The sequence below is a fragment of the Saimiri boliviensis genome, chromosome 18 (assembly GCF_048565385.1).
Source record: "Saimiri boliviensis isolate mSaiBol1 chromosome 18, mSaiBol1.pri, whole genome shotgun sequence".
NCBI lineage: Eukaryota > Metazoa > Chordata > Mammalia > Primates > Cebidae > Saimiri > Saimiri boliviensis.
In genome coordinates, this window is record NC_133466.1 from 38157743 (window position 1) to 38175633 (window position 17891).

Below are 17891 nucleotides of genomic sequence, written 5' to 3' on the forward strand. Positions count from 1 at the left end.
TTTTTCTTAGAATGCTCAATGAGGCTGCATTATTAAAATATGGCTTCAAGTTTCTCATCTTACAAGGTGATGCTATGAAAGGCATTAGTATAACAGATTAAGGAGGGCGTGTCTTACAAAAGCGAATCACTAACCTTTCTTGTCTACTTCTGCACTTTGCGTGCTACAGTGCTCCCTACATATTAAAAAACAGTGAATCAAATGGGGCTGTTGCTGCGAGGGAAGATCAACCTTTTTTTTTTTTGGCAGATTCCCACAGATAGCCAAAGATACTCACTCAATACATCTTTATATGAAGCTCTTAAATATCAGTATGAATTATAGGTATCCAAAAAGGAGGCGATATTAACCAAGAAAAACTTTAAGCAATGCTGACATTGAGGAGTTTTCTTCATAGCTATCATGAACGGAAATAGTACGTTACAAAAGCAGTCACAAAGAAAGCCTACATTTAGGCTTTCCAAAAAAAAAAAAAAAAAAAAAAAAAGGAAACAACTCCTAGATGCTACATAACATATACCCCAGCAATACCACCACCAAAAATAAAAAAGACCTTTTAAATTTTCAAACATTCCCTCAGGTAGCAAATTATAGAAATGTTGCTATGATTTTCAGAAAGAACTAGAAATTCTTTTAGAGTTTAAACATTGCTTTATTTTATATGAATATTTTCAATATGCTCATTTCATTATATCATATTCTTCTAAGAACAGATCATCTTAAATCTGTAGTTCAGGGAGGGACTAAAATTATATCCTTAGTTTTTATTATGAAAGTGCAAACTTCTGAGGAAGGAAATTGACGAACACGTGGCGGCCGGGCAGACGGAGCTGCGTACCGAGTTGGAACCTCTGGCTTCAGAGTGATCATGTTTCTCCAGTATTACCTCAACGAGGAGGGAGATCGGGGCTCAACGCTGGAGGAATTTGACCCGATGGGACAACAGGCCCGCTCAGCCCATCCTGCTCGGTTCTCCCCGATGACAAATACTCCCGACACCGAATCACCATCAAGAAACGCTTCAAGGTGCTCGTGAACCAGGAACGGCGCCCTGTCCTCTGAAAGTCCGCTAACCTGGTGTCTCTTCTGCTGCCCGGTACCCATCAGAGACTCCATAACCAAACGCTTCAATCCGTGAGCCCTGATGCGTTTTGGCCAGCCATCCTCTGTGGCATCCGGGGTCATCATGGCGATTGATCATGCTCGTCTGAGCATATCATGGTGGCATCACCCGTAAAGGGAGCATGTTTGACTTTTCTCATATTTTTAAATCACGGGGAGATTGTTAAAGATAAAATGTTTTTTTTTTTTTTTTAAAAAAAGTGAAAACTTCTATGAATCTGTTGGATCTAGGGCCTTAAAATTAAATATTTTACTTTTCAGATGTTAATGATTACGTTTATAGAATTAATGTAATGTTTTTATTAGCAGCTTGAAATTATGTTTCAAAGGCTCTTACATCATATTACAATTTTTATATATCTATAAAATCTTTTAGTAGTCAATTCAACAACCATTATGATGAAGCACACTGTATTTGCTACATTAAATCAACCTCTACTTTTAGGGAGGGTCATTTTCTCTTCTTGAATAGTTCTTCCTAGTACACTCAAACCTCATTTTATTACACTCAAAATTATTGAACTTTGCAAATATTGCATTTTTTTTTTTTTTTTTTTTTTTTACAAATTGAAGGTCTGCAGAATCCCTATGTCAAGAAAATCTATCACTTTCTCAACAGCGTGTACACATTTCCTGTCTCTGTGTCATTTAGTAATTCTTGCCAATTTAAAAAACGTTTTCACTATTATTTCATGTGTTATACTGATTTGTGATCGGTGATCTTTTTCTACTATTGCAAATGTTTTTGGGTTCCCCATGAACCACAGCCACATTAAGATGGCAAACATAATCAATAAATACAGTGTGTGTTCTGACTACTCTGCCAACCAGTTATTCTCTTAGCTTTCTCCTACTCTTTGGCCCTCACTATTTCCTGACACAAAACTATATTGAAATTAGGCCAATTAATAACATCACAATGGTGTCTAACAGTTCAAGTGAAAGGAAGAATTGCACATCATTTACTTTAGATCAAAAGCTAAAAAAGATGAAGCTAAAGATGAAGCTTAGTGAGGAAGTCCCATGAGCCAAATTATGAATGCAAAGGAAAACTTCTTGAAGGAAATTAAAAGTGCTACTCCAATAAACACATAAATGATAAGAAGGCACAACAGCTTTATTGCTGATGTAATGTTTTAGTGGACTGGATAGGAGATCAAACCAGCCACAACATTTCTTTAAGCAAAGCCTCATCCAGGGCAAGTCATCAAATCTCTTCAATTCTGTGAAGACTGAAAGAGACAAAGAAGCTGCAGGAGAAAAGGTTGAAGCTAGAAAAGTTCGCTTCATGCGATTTAAGGAAAAAAGCTTTCTCCACAGCATAAAATTGCAAGCAAAGCAAAAATGTGCTGATGGAGAAACTATATCAAGTCATCCCAAAGGCCTGGCTAACGTAACTGATGAAAGTGGCTACACTAAACAATGGATTTTTCAATGCAGAACAAACCACCTTTGTTGGAAGAACATCATCTAGGGTCTTCATAACTGGAGAGGAGAAATCACTGTCTGGCTTCAAACTTCAGTGAGAAGGCTAACTCTCCTTTTAGGGGCCAATGCAGCTGATGACTTTAAGTTGAAGCCAATGTTCGTTTACTGCTCTGACAATCCTAGGCCCTTAAGAACAACACTAAATCTACTCTGCATGTGCTCTGTACATGAAACAACAAAGCCTGAATGACAACACATCTGTTTACAGCATGGCTGAGACCTAGTGTTTAGAAAAGAATTTTTTCAAATGATTACTTTTCATTTACAATGCACCTGGTCACCAAGAGCTTTGGCAGAGATGTGCAAGGAGACTAATGTTTTCATGTCTCCTACCAGCATTGATTCTGCAGCCCATGGGTCAAGAAATAATTTGATTTTCAGGTCTAATTATTTAAGAAATATATTTTATAAGGCTACAATTGCCATAAATAGTGATCACAGTGATTCCTCTAATGGATCTGATAAATTACTTAAATCTGCAAAATAAATTGGACATCTTCTGGAGATGATTCATTCTCCTAGATACTTAAAAAACATTTGTGATTCATGTAAGAAGGACAAATATCAACATTAACAGGAGCTTAGAAAAACAGGATTCCAACCCTCATGGTTGACTTTTGAGAGGTTCAAGACTTCAACCGAGAAAGTAACTACAGATCTGGTAAAAATATCAAGAGAACTAGAATTAGAAATGGAATCTGAGGATGTGACTCAACTGCTACAACCTTGTGGTTGAGTAGATTAGGAGCAGATTAGGAGCTGCTTCTATGTATAACCTAGAGCAGCGGTTTCTCCAGAGATGATTTTTTTCTGGGGAAGACGCTATGACCATTATTGAAATGACAACGAAAATTACATAACTTGGGCCACGTCCCTTGAGTATGCTCTTTCCCGGATGCGTGTGACACTGTGAGCAGTAGAGTGGAGCATGGCTGTGTGGTGCATGGCTGCGGCCTGGGCAAAAGCTGCCACAGACAATGATTTGAGTAAATTCTGGAGAAATCCTGCCTCTGTTGGAGCCTTTGCAGCCAGGCAGCTGTGAAGTGTGAGCAAGAGTGAAGCAGAAATCTAGGAAGATGAGCTCCAAGATGGTCAGGAGTGAACCAAAAATCGGGATATTTCCCCCCAAATGGCTTGACATGACTCTTCTGAACTACAAGCATTTACTTCAGAGATTTTTCTACTGGAAGAAATTACCTCAGAAGAATTAAAAAAAAGCTTTCAGCACTCAAGACTTCCAATTTATTTAACATCTTCCAATGCATTCTAAAGAAATTAAGTAGCTTGCAGGAAGGTTCCTACTTGTTATCTCATGCAGCTGAAGATTCTTCACTTTTGATCTATAAAGACTCTGATACAAAAGTTATGAGGACAACATACAATTTGTATAAAACATATTGTGGCTTTTCTGGTGTACTTTCCAGGCTTTCGGTTCCCTGGGTCACATTAGATCCCAGCCTGTTATTACCACATCACATCCATCATGGAAGAATCACCATGATGTCTTTTTCCACCTTAATCACTGGATACCACAACACAACAAAAGGTTGGTGGAAAGAGAAATATAACTTGTATTTTTTCACCTAAATCGCTGGATACCACAACACAAAATGTTGGTGGAAAGAGAATGCCTACACACAGCCACAGGAATCCAGTTTCTATAAAAACCAAAAGCAAATTGTTTGCCTGCTCGGCAAGTTGAAACTGAAGGAGTGGCTCCAAATAAAAGTAACTTGAGGACTGTACCATGAAAAATTAAATTTCAAAAAAAAAAGGACAATTATAACAATGTTTACTTTAGAAAAGTTTGAGGGGAAATATGACTAGAAGATTAGTAGGCAAGAGGCACATTTTTCTTGTAATATCCTCAAGAGTTATTAGAGTGCCTTGAAAAAATGTGTTGGCTATGTGAAAGAATGTTTCAACTAAAATGCAAAGTTATGCTTTTCACTTTTAAAGTATAAAGAGGATCTTGAAGTGTTTTAACATTATCATGGCAGGGAAATATATAAAGAAAAAATATTTTTACAGTAAACTGTTTCTAAAAACTGTAAATAGAAAATAATTTGCTTTTTTATCAAGAACAACACTTATCACTATGTATTATGTTAGTTATATTGCCAGTCTGTTAAGACTGACTCAAAACGTTAAATATTGCCACTTTTGGAGATAATTATTAGCATTGCAAACCTTGTTTCTGACCCATTTTGACTATTTTTATATACTCTTAAAATGATGAATGTTGTACATTAATAAAGTTAATACCTTTGAAAAATTACATACAAAGAACTAAAACAGAGTCACAAGAAAAAAAACAAACAAACCCGTCCAAACGTGGTCAAAGGACATGAACAGATACTTTTCAACAGAAGACATATATGAGGCCAACAAACATGAAAAACTGTTCATCATCACTGATTATTAGAGAAACACAAATCAAAACCACATTGAGCTATCACCTCATGCCAGTTAGAATGGCGATCATTAAAAAATCTGGAGACAACAGATGCTGGAGAGGATGTGGAGAAATAGGAACACTTTTACACTGTTGGTGGGAGTGTAAATACGTTATGGAAGACAATGTGGTGCTTCCTTAAGGACCTAGAAATAGAAATTCCATTTGGCCCAGCAGTCTCATTACTGGGTATATACCCAAAGGATTATAAATCGTTCTACTATAAAGACACATGCATACGTATGTTCACCCTGGCACTGTTTACAATAGCAAAGACCTGGAACCAACCCAAATGCCCATCAATGATAGACTGGACAGGGAAAATGTGGCACATATACACCATGGAATACTATGCAGCCATAAAAAATAATGAGTCTGTGTCCTTTGCAGGGACATGGATGAATCTGGGAACCATCATTCTCAGCAAACTGACACAAGAACAGAAAATCAAACACCACATGTTCTGTTTCATAGGCGATGTTGAACAATAAGAACACAGGGACACAGGGAGGGGAGCCTCGCACACTGGGGTCTGTTGGAGGGGGGCCAAGGAAGGGACGGTGGGTTGGGGGGATGTTGGGGAGGGATTACATGGGGAGAAATGTCAGATGTAGGTGATGGGGGATGGAGGCAGCAACAATCCTGCATGATCTGCACATGTACCCCAAACCTGAAGTACAATAAAAAAAAAAGAAAGAAAAATTACAAAACTTAGTTAAGAAAGCCATAGAAAGATTTCAAAAGATTGACGCCAACTTTGAAAGAAGTTTTAATTTGGGTGAAATGCTATCAAATAGCACCACATGCTACAGAGAAATCTCTCAAAAAAGGAAAAGTCAACTGATGAGGCAAATTTTATTTTTCTTATCTTTTAAGAAATTGCTACAGTCACTACAACCTTTACCATTACCATCCTGATCTATACACAGCCATAAGCTTTGAGGAAAGACTTTCCTCTAGCTAAAAGGTTATGACTCCCTGAAGGCTCGGGTGATCATCAGCAGTTTTTTTTTTTTTTTTTTTTTTCTTTAAGATGGAATCTTGCTCTGTCACCCAGGCTGGAGTGCAGTGGCACAATCTAGGTTCACGGCAAACTCCACCTCCTGGGTTCAAGTCATTATCCTGCCTCAGCCTTCCAAGTAGCTGGAACTACAGGTGTGTGCCACCACACCTGGCTAATTTTTGCAGTTTTCATCAAGATAGGATTTCATCATGTTGGTCAGTTGACCTCGATCTCCTAACCCTGTGATCTGCCCACCTCGGCCTCCCAGAGTGCTGGGATTACAGGCGTGAGCCACCATGCCTGGCAGATCATTAGCATATTTTAGCAATAAAGTATTTTTAAATTAAGATGCATGCATTTTTTAAATACGTTGTGCTGTTGAACACAGAACAGGGTACAATATTGTATAAACATAACTTTCATTTGTCCTTGGAAATGAAGAAAAATTGTGTGACTTGTTTTAGTTCAATATTTACTTTTTTGAGGTGATCTGGAAGTGAACTCACGATATCTCCAAGGTATGCCTTTATTTATTACTATTAATATTCCATATGAAAGAAAGTATGAATACCTCAGTGTTTAATTACTTGAAAGTATAAAGGAAACATTTAGCACGTACACATTATCATCACTAGTTATATTTCTTTTTTTTTTCTTTCTTTCTAGTTTTCTTTACACTGGTTATATTTCCTTAAGTGATAAAAAGAAAAAGAAAAAAAAAAACTGGAGAGGAAGCCATTGCTGGAAAAATCAGGCCAGGGGTTGTCCAGGAGCATACAGGAATACCTCAAAATAGTAACAAGTTTACCAATGAGATAGGTCAAAAAATGGAGAACTAAGTTCTAGAATACGTTTTGACAGAAGGATATATATAACATTAGAATAACTATTTATGTTCTCTGGGCTTCTTTTGTTCTTACCTTCAGAGTAAGGAGTGTTGGATGACATGGCAAGTAAAATCCTCTGATTTACTATGATATCACCTTGCTTGGAGGTGTATGACAAGTAATATACCCTATCGGATGTAAGTTGAATTTGTATATTTCTTTTTTTCTCTTACTCTGCTTTTTTGTAATAAGACAATGGTGTGAAATAATAAACAAGAGGCGGTCCACTTTATAACATTACTACTCCCCTCATTTTTTTCTTTTTTTCTCTGAAATGACCTCACAACACCCCATAGCAGTTAATCAGTTATTACAATCTCAGATGAACTTTTTAAAACAGTGGAGAAATTGATAGACTGATTCAAAGTATAACATTTGAAAGAATCACCACAGAGCAATCTTAAAATTTATTCAAGTATTTATGTGTATGCGTGTGTGTGTGTGTATATATGTATGTATGTATGTATTTTGTATCACAGAAGGAATCTCAACATCCTGGGATGCCAAAGAAAAAGAAAAAAGCAGAGCGTTAGATGGATGTTGCGGGTCTCTTATCTATCAGCACTCCCCAGTCTATTAGCTATAGGTGCCCAAATACATTTAGTGGATGAAATAAGAGAACTTGTATGTCCAACTTTCTTTTGAAGCCAGAAGAGCAGAGGAGTCTGGCAAAAGTTTCTGCCACCCCTAGAGAGGGAAGCAGTAGAGGAGTAATAGCTACGTTTGTAGGCAAGGTCAAAGAGGTCAATTATAGACACCAATAAAAGATGATGTACCTGAGACACTGTGAATTTTCCACAATTAGAGGCTTAATTCACTTTTTGGCAAGCAATTATGAATCTCCTAACTTTTTTTCTGCTGTTATTTTATTATAGCCATCTCAAGTTATCAATAGCAACCTGCCACCTTTCCTCATCTAAGAAAACCCTAGCTATCATTCCCATCCTTTTATTTTTTGCCAGAATATTTTGTTTTTATGTAAACTGCACAGGTAGAATAAAAAAAGAACCTTAGGCTAGGATTAATATTTTACAATACTTATATTCATATCACAGAGGCCAAAGCCCTATGAGACAATTTCCAGTAAGCAGTAATCATGATTTCATCGTTCATAGCAAGCAAGGAAGGCATTATTCTATGAAACGTGATTAAATTTCGTGTTGGGAAGAAAGTTTGATTATGAAACTGCCTGGACATTTTTTTGTGCTCAAGTGAAGGACAGAAATTTGAAAATGGTAACACTGAGAAGTTATTACATTTCGCACACTCCCTTAAACTAATAAGGTAATTTTAACCTCCATGCTTATTAAATAACGTAGGTGAAAAGAAACTATTTCAAAGGAGATGTAAGGATATTTCTTAATTTAGGTTTATCTTCCAAGAAGTTACTTTAAATGTGTGAACATTAATTTTAATTTTGCATGCCATTTTTCTAATCCCGTGTCTGGCACATAATAGACTCTCAGTAAGTAGTTAGTTTTTTTTTGTTTTTGTTGGTTAGAAATATTACCATTAATATCACTCAGTAATTAAACATAGTTTATAAGACTAAATATATATCTATATGTATATAAACTATACAACATATTTCAGTTGACTTTATTTCATAAAATAAAGTTCATTGGTTGAAATATTAAGTCCACAAATAAACACAGATTTTACTAATTTCGTAGGTACACAACACTGGAAACAAAGAATCAAATATAAAATATAGACATTGGCCAGACACAGTGGCTCATGCCTCTAATCCCAGCTTGGGAGGCTGAGGTAGGTGTATCACTTAAGGTCAGAAGTTTGAGACCAGCCTGGCCAACATGGCGAAATCCTTGTCTCTACTAAAAATTACAAAAATTACCTGTGCATGGTGGCCTGCGCCTCTAATCCCAGCTACTCAGGAGGCTGAGGCACAAGAATCGCTTGAACCTGGGAGACAGAGGTTGCAGTGAGCCGAGATCGTACCACCACACTCCAGCTGGGGTGACAGAGTGAGTCACTATCTCAAAAACTAAATGAAAAAAATATATAAATATATAAACTATAGACATAAAAATATACTGCTTTTATGGATTATCTATTTGAAAACATTAATATAACTGCTGTTGAGTCTGAAATGCTGAAATGTATTGCAATAATGGTGAAAATGGCATCATGGATTAATTTTATGAAATAAATAACCAATTTTTTTTAAAAAGTGCCCCTTAGAGATTGTAATGATCCCAAGTAAAAGCACAATAGATCTTGAAATAAATTGATTATATTTCAGAAATCCTTCCCTTCCTTCAACACAGAGTAATTTCTCTCCTAGATATTGATATATGAGATTTTCAATGAAAAAATGAAACTCTGGACCAGAAAATAGATTTGGGAAGCAACAGTCTTTTGCCCTTTCTCAAAATACAGACATAACTGAAGTGTCAAAAGTGGAACTGACAGTGATGGCCGAGCATCTGACAGCTCAAACACAGCTTGCTGTCATTCTGATGCTGCCAAGCAGGAGATGGCATGATTCCACCACATAAATACGTCTGTTATCTTGAGGTTAGGACTGGTTTTTGCCTTCGTGTGATTGGAGCTTATTATTATTATAATGAAGCATTGCTTACCACTTAGTCTACAACTTCAGGGCCAATATTCAAACCTTCATTTCCCGAGTTGCCCAGGATGGGCTTGCAATATTATCTCCCTTTGACTATACCCGATCAGAATGAAAAAAAAAAAAAAAAAAAAAAGGGTGAGAGGGCCGATATTCAGAGACACATTTGAGATCTGTCATATTTCCTCATTTGCATGGCATTGTACTAAGAAATCGAGTTTTGGATTCTAATTTTCTGGCTCAGTCAGATGATTTGAACTGGTGATGTCGGCACTTCACGATGCTGATGCCAAGTGTGGTTTATGCCTTCCTGTCCTCCAGGGACACGTAAATCTATCCTGCATCCACAAGCTGTCAGAGGAGAAGAAAGGCACTGGTCACTAATCTTGTCATCATCAACACTGCTCTCAGCACCCTGCTTTACGTCTTGGCCTGGATCGGAAGGAGCTGGCAATATAAACGTGTACCTTGTATATCCTTTCTGTCTTTGCCATCAGTTGATCTTCTTTTCTCTTGACATTCTTTTAAACCATGTTAGACAGGTGTTATTCAAAGTTGAAAAACATATCTCTCCTAAAGAGTTTCATATGTATGTGTTAAACAGCTATTGAAAAATTTATTAGAGTTTTGTAGAAGCAAGCAGTCCCTCCGGGTTCCTTCTTTTTCCCTCTCTGAATTCTATTTTAGTTAACGGACTGAATATAAAGGAGAAGCCACTGCACAATGTGATATGAACAGCAATAAGACTGAAAGTTCCCTGCCTAAATGGCCCCATTAAATCCGCCATTGCCCCCTTGATGGCCCATGATGGGTCATTTCTTTCACAAAGAACACCACCAGTGTTGATGTCATGTTCAATAATCATGGACTGCTGTTCTCAGAAAAAAAAAAAAAAAAAAAAAAAAAAAGTATGTCTCTCCCAAACAGTGAATGTTGAGCTTCAATGCTTCCAATTATTTTCAGTCTTTCAATTCTCGGAATGACTAAGCACAGAATTTTATTTTCTTTTTCTTAGCATTTTTTATTAATACACTTGGCTGTTCTTTTTGCCTTCAGATAAAATACATTATTCTGATGTCTACGGAGACAAGAGTTCTTTGTTTGCTCACAGCCCAGGTGCGTAAATAAACATCCTTACTATGGGAAGCCTTTATTTTCTACAATATAAGGACAATGTTTTAAAGAAGCTGATATTTTATAGTTATCACTTCAGCCTGGATTGGGGTCTGTGACTCATTTTAAAACCTGCACAAGTTTTTGGTACTCATAAATTTGTTATTGCAAAACTTGCTCTTTCTGTCTTCGGCCTAATATCTAAAGCTTTATACTTTCAATTTCGGCGGCGGGGGGAGAAACTCCTGAAATTTTGAATTTATCTGATCTTTTATTTATACATATCCATAATAGGAAACATGGCTTACTAGAATGGGCTTCAAATAACTTTGACGGCAAATAGATCTCAGCTCCAACCCTAACTCTAACACTTTCTATTTGTGTGCTTTCTGGCAAGATATTTAAACTCCACATCCCTCAACTGATTCAATAATAATAATAACAGAAACACTAACCTTGCAATGTTTTTGTAAGAAGCAAAAACATTATTTACAGAGTACCTAAAACATTTCCTTATATCCAAACAAGGCTTAATGTGTAATAACTCTATATTTTATTTATCGAATTACCAAGCTCTTTCAGTTATAGGGAGGCCCTGCTTATTAGTAAAAAAGCTAAACTAATGCAGGTAAAATGAACATGTAGAGCATTCTTTAATTAAATAAAAGATACCCAGAGATCTGATTTTGTAGAGAAAGATAAAATTTATAAAAGTTGTGTAGACCTTTTAATTGCTTTTGTTTTCATTCGAGGTTTTACTGTGGATCCATTAAATTGTGTGTGCACATGAGATCTCTTCTGCACTGGCTGACAGGGCTGCTTTCTTCCTGTCTTATATCTGTAATACATTTGAGAGCCTATCAGTAATCTCAACCTCCAAACAAGCCAGATCTGTTTCCATTTCTCTGTCTTACAAATGGCTCCGTCAGGTTTGTTTCTTAATTCATTAATCCAGTTTCATCGTTCAGTAAAATATAGGATAAATTCCAACACATATCCACTAGTTGATGACATAGCTCCGAAATATTTCTCTTTCCATGATATAAAAACGATAGTTTCAGTGGCACCTAGCTCAAAAGTGTAACATCGTTCAAGTTTCTCCTTGAAGTAGTTCCTCAGAACTACTTTGGAAATGTCCACTTTGGTTAGCCAGCAAAACAACTGTTGTTTTGTATATGAAAAAAGAAAAATTGGTTTTTGTATATATCCTTTTCTGCTTGTCACCACTAGTTCCACTAATTCTTATTCAAGAGATCCCATATGAGGTCATTTCAAGAGTAGCATATACTTCTAACTCTTCTTGAATTTATAGACTTCATGAGACATCACTTTAGATTCTCACTCAGATTGACCTTAGAGTAAAATTAATAGTTTTTGAGATACTATGTTTTTAGGAAACACTCTAAGTGTGAAAACATTTAGACCGTGTGGAAGAGCAAATAGAAACTCTGTACTAGCTGCTTCTGGCTGGTCCTCATCTGATTTATCAGAGCCCCTCTTTATCTTTGGCTTTCTCCCTGAAGGAAAGCTAGCCTAAGCATGCACTGACTATACTTTCACTAGCAGGATACTCTCTGAAGTGATGCGAAGATCTTTCTGAGAATGGAGATTTTTGGACGGAGACTTTCCGTGGCTTATCTCAGATACTGAAAAGAAACTGTGAGTCAAAAACATCCTCACGACAGTAATTCTGTTGGCTCCCAAATATTCATAATTTTGGTTGCCAGTTCTGGGCTGTGTCATTTTGAGCCAGAAAAAAATTATAATGTCCCACAGTGTAACTCTCCAAAGAAAATACTCAGTGTCTGGCATATTTTTCCCCTGTTCCTCACTGATGCTTTCTTATTGACCTTTCTTTTTTGTTCCAATTTAGAATCTGTTAATCTGTTACCCCTGGAAGGTATGAATTTCCATATTCTGGTTGATTTATATGGATTTCCTGTAAACTGAACACTGCAGGATGAAATCAATCACTGTGATGCCTATTGCAGTAGCCCAGGATAAGACTTAAAAAAACCCCTGATGTTTTCCATTCTTATTAGGACTGAAATGAGGGCATACTATTTTCATGATGCTTCCTGTGCTGGAAAGATTATTTTGAGGACCTCACACTGATAAGAGAAGAAGAGGAACATGACATTTTGTACCTTTAGCTGACGTTTTATGATGCTGATAAAAGAATATCTGAAGGTTTTATCTGACTTTCAATAACTGTTGAGTGTTACAGGACTTCTGTGTGTAGGAATATGATTAGTATCCCAGAATGTAAGAAATTGCTGCATTAACTCAGTTTAGCTATCACGCCAGCATTCACTATAAATGGGAATAGTTCTGAAATTCTGAGTTATATTCGCATGTTGGAAGGAGAGTTGTTAGTGTGTTTAATTTCATTTGCTTTCTTATGAGATTTTTGTTTCTTACTGTTCTTCTGCATATAGAAATATCCTATGTAGATTCAGTTACCAAAACTGATATAAATACGGCTTACTTCCTTTTAGACGGAGTTAAATAGCATTCTGAAAGCCCCTAATATTAACAGTTATAATTTAAAAAAAAGAAAAAAAACTACCTGATAAAGAAAATCCTAAGAGTCAAAACTTGGGTCTTTTCTTTGTAGTTAAACTGCATTTCGGTTTTTCTTTTCTCTTTTTTTTTTTAGTGTCCAGATTTCCATTTGTCATGGAAATTTAAAATTAAGCCTCTCCAATGTGCACATTTTAATTTAATATGAGGAAATGTAATTTATTATTTGGCACAGATTTATTGTTGTAAAAAGCTCCCACTGATGTCATTGTGAATTCTGTGCATGAAATGAGGGCAAACAAATGATTCATTTTTTCATGAATATTAACAATCAACGTTACATTCTCCTAAAACTGCAGCATAAGATTCTTTACCAAAATGCTCAACTGTATTTATATATATTTATTTCACTAAAGCCATAAGACAGAGAAAAGTTTTGTGAAAAATGATAGTGTGGTTGGTATAACCACAGAAAGTGATGTGAGATAAAAAAGTCAAGTCAATTTCCAGGTCAATTTGATTGCAAGAGATCCATGAATTCCCATGGCCAAGTGGTAATAACTCTGTAGGTAGCATCACCTTCTTACTTGTGATTTTCAATAGATACATTGCTGTCCTGTCTCTGTTGATGAGATCTTATGAAATAATTCTTATTTTCTCAAATAACTGCATCATAGCAATAAAGATCTTGATGAATCAGCCCATCTTTCATTCAACACATGTTTATTAAATTTATTACATGCCTTTGCTAGATATCTGAGACAAACCAACAAAGAAGATTGACAATGTCATCAACATGTCAAGGAGCTTATATTCTAGTGGGGAAGGATAACAATAAACCAAGATAAATGGGATAATTACAAATTATAAGTACTACTAATGTTATAAAGTTTTTCCTATTTTTCTAATTGAAATCTGATTGCTTTCTAAAGCCCAATACATTATAAGGTGATTATAAGGTGATTAGTGAATAACAATTTTTTAAAATCACTAATTAATGCCCTTGGTTATGTTTTATTTAAAACACATGCACACACACACACACACACACACACACAGAGAGAGAGAGAGAGAGAGTTCTGTTTGTTTTAGTTTTCTCTATGTCTTTTTCAGGTCAATATTTCAATAAGAAAATGCTAAATGGATTTAGCTTACCACACCACTGAGCTAAACAATTTATGAAATACTTATATACTCATTTTCATTTCCTAGGGCTGACATAATAAATTACCCCAAACCGAGTGTCTCAAAACACCTGAATTTTTTTTCTCTCAAAGTTCTAGTGTCCAAAATTAAGAGTGGCAGGGTTGGTTTCTTCTGTAGGCTCTGAGGGAGAACCCATGCCATTCTCTCCCAGTTTCTGATGGCTGTAGGCAATTGTTGGTGTTCCTTAGCTTGTAGATGCATTATTCCAATCTGTCTCCATCTTCACATGGTCTCCTCCTCTGTTTCTCTGTATCTCAAATGTCCCTGTACTTATTCTTACAAAAACAAAGGTCACTGGGCTTAGGACTCATCATAATTTGGGATGATCTTATCTCGAAATCATTACGTACATGTGCAATGACCCTTATTCCAAATAAGATCGAATTAACATAGATGACAGGGGGATGGATGCAACAAACCACCAAGGCATTTGTATCCTATATGAGCCTGAATGTTCTGCACATGTACCCCAGAACTTAAAAGTATTTAAAAAAATGAAAAAATGAAAAAAGATCAAATTCTGAGAGGTATCTTCTGGTGGAAAAACATTCACCCACCACACTTGTAAATCACAATTTTATTCATTCCTGAGCATGAAGATAAGTATTATTTGTTAGCTTAACAAGTTCACTCCCCCATCATCATTTTAAAACATAAACTTACAGCCATGAAACATGGGCAAGTTATTCTTCCTCTATGTGTTGCATGTTCCTCATCTACGATATGACGGAACTGCAAGGAGAAATAATAGAATCCACCTTTATGGCTGGAGATGCCAACACCCTGCTGCATGTAATGGACAAATCCAGTAAGCAAAAAATCAGTAAGAACATAGTTGAACTGTATAGCACCATCAATCAAATGGATTTAATTGACATAAAATACTTCATATAACAGCAACAGAATGCACACTTTTCTCAAGCTCATACAGAACATCAACCAAGGTAAACCATATTTTGAGCCACATAAAACATCTTAATAGATATAAAAGAACAGATATCATTCAAAATATGTTTTCAGAACATAATGGAATTAAACTAGAAATCAATAACATAAATATGCCTGGACATTTCCAAAATTTTTGTAGACTGAAAACACTCTTTTAAATAACACCTGGGTCAAATACATCTTAACATAAATTTAAAAAATACCTTAAACTAAATTAAAACAAACCAATCTTATATTTAAATCAGGGCAAGGTGAAGATCTTTCCACCTGCTTTCTTGCCTTGCAGGCTGGGTGTGGTGGCTCACACCTGTAATCCCAGCACTTTGAGAGGCCAAGGCAGGCAGATCACCTGAGGTTGGGAGTTTAAGACCAGTATGGCTAACATGATGAAACCCTGACTCTACTAAAAATACAAGAATTAGCCTGGCTTGGTGGTGAACTCCTATAATCCTAGCTACTTGGGAAGCTGAGGCAGGAGAATTGCTTGAACCCAGGAGGTGGAGGTTGCAGTGAGCTGAGATCGCACCACTGCACTTCAGCCTTGGCAACAGAGCTAGACTCTATCTCAAAAAAATAAAGAAAGAAAGAAAGAAGAAAAAGAAGAAGACTTCAGTGATGAAGACTTTGCACAGCCAAACTTCCCCCATATGGGAGGTGTGTTTGAGGGAGCTGGAGTTTCTCTCCTAATTTTCCATTCTTTTTCTAAAAACATTTAAATCCTATGACAAAGAGAAAGCGGGAAGTGGAGTAATATTGGAGGTGTTATAGACCCCTAAGTGAACACTACAGAGACCACAAGACACAAAGAGCTGTGAAAGTCGTGGAATCTGGCAATTGTATGTTTCACAGATCCCAGGATTCAGAAGGTGACAGAGGCAGTGGGAGCAGGAGAGGCTATCATTTCAGGCCAAGAAAGTCGCACCCCGTTGAAACCTACAAGAGGCTGGGACTCAGGCTAGGAGCTGCACACAAGCCTGCTGTCTACAGATCTGAAAAGGAAGCACTCAAACAGAAACCCGAGGTGCCGTAGCATGCTGGTAAACTGACTTCGACAAAACACAGGGAAGGAGGGCTATTTTGTTTGGAGTATTTGCCAATTTCCATGTGTAAATACTACCACCATGGTAGACCTCAGCTATCAACATCACTGAACCACACGTTGGGAAAAGAAGCGCACAACCCTGAGTTGGCATAAGCTGAATCCACCACATTCCAGTAATTCTAATGAATTTACCTTCATTCTAGAGTGAGTACAGAGGACTGTGAGAAATATGCCTCAAGAACAAGGAATGAAAGTGATAACAAGACTTAGTAGGACTGAGCACTTACTATTCTACGCCTTTTATACTTCACACGAAGCATCTCATTTAATCCTCATGGCAACTCAGTGACGTAGGTCATATTATAATAACCTTAAGACAACAATCTGAAGTTTAGGAAGATAAACTAACTTGCCCTCTCCGTGCAGCTATTAAATGTCAGATCTGGTCTTTGGGCAGCTAAACTCCAAAACCCTTACCTTTAAACACTATACTAAGCATAAAATAAACCTGCAATAAATGTACTGACTTCTTGACTCATAATACTGCAATAAACCAATTGTTTTATTTAAAAAAAATCAAAATGTGTGGAATGTAATACAGATTTTTTTTCCTCCAAGACGGAGTTTCACTCTTATCACCCAAGCTGGAATGCAATGTCGTGATCTCGGCTCACTACAACCTCTGCTTCTGGAGTTCAAGTGATTCTCCTGCCTCAGCCTCCCAAGTAGCTGAGATTACAGGTGTCCACCACTATACTTGGCTAATTTTTGTATTTTTTGTGGAGACCGGGTTTCACCATGTTGACCAGGCTGGTCTCAAGCTCCTGACTTCAAGTGATCCGCCCACCTCAGCCTCCAAAAGTGCTGAGATTACAGGTGTGAGCCACCACACCTGTCCTACTTACAGAAAACTTTTTTAGGATTGACGCTACATATTCAAAAAAAAGAGAAATCTAATATCAGTAATCTAATCTTTCATTTTTGGAAAATCAGATAAAATAATAAAATTAATTCAAAGTAAGGGGATTAAACAAATAATACAAATTAGGTGACAAATCAAAAAAATTATAAACAAAATGAATAGAAAATGAGAATAATGTGCAAAGTGCCTTTGGCAAGCCAGATTTCAATGGTTTTATAAAACAAACTCGAAAGCATGGAAGAGATTTTTCAGAAATGATAGGCACCCAAGGTTGAAAATCGCAGTAACTGTGAATATCAATTGTTCATATAATATCACATGTTTTCAGAGGTAAACTAGAAAAGCATTTTTTTTTTATTTTTACTTTTTGAGACGGAGTTTCGCTCTTGTTACCCAGGCTGGAGTGCAATGGCGCGATCTCGGCTCACCGCAACCTCCGCCTCCTGGGTTCAAGCAATTCTCCTGCTTCAGCCTCCTGAGTAGCTGGGATTACAGGCACGTGCCACCATGCCCAGCTAATTTTTTGTATTTTTAGTAGAGACGGAGTTTCACCATGTTGACCAGGATGGTCTCGATCTCTCGACCTCGT

At 36.8% G+C, this 17891-nt stretch overlaps 2 pseudogenes; both read left to right on the forward strand.

The window, feature by feature from the left end:
* The first annotated feature begins 868 nt into the window (after nt 1-868).
* Nucleotides 869-1062, forward strand: LOC101054496 (H/ACA ribonucleoprotein complex subunit 3 pseudogene; annotated as a pseudogene).
* A 2476-nt stretch (nt 1063-3538) lies between these two features.
* LOC141582000 (little elongation complex subunit 2 pseudogene) lies at nt 3539-4361 on the forward strand (annotated as a pseudogene).
* The last annotated feature ends 13530 nt before the right edge of the window (nt 4362-17891 follow it).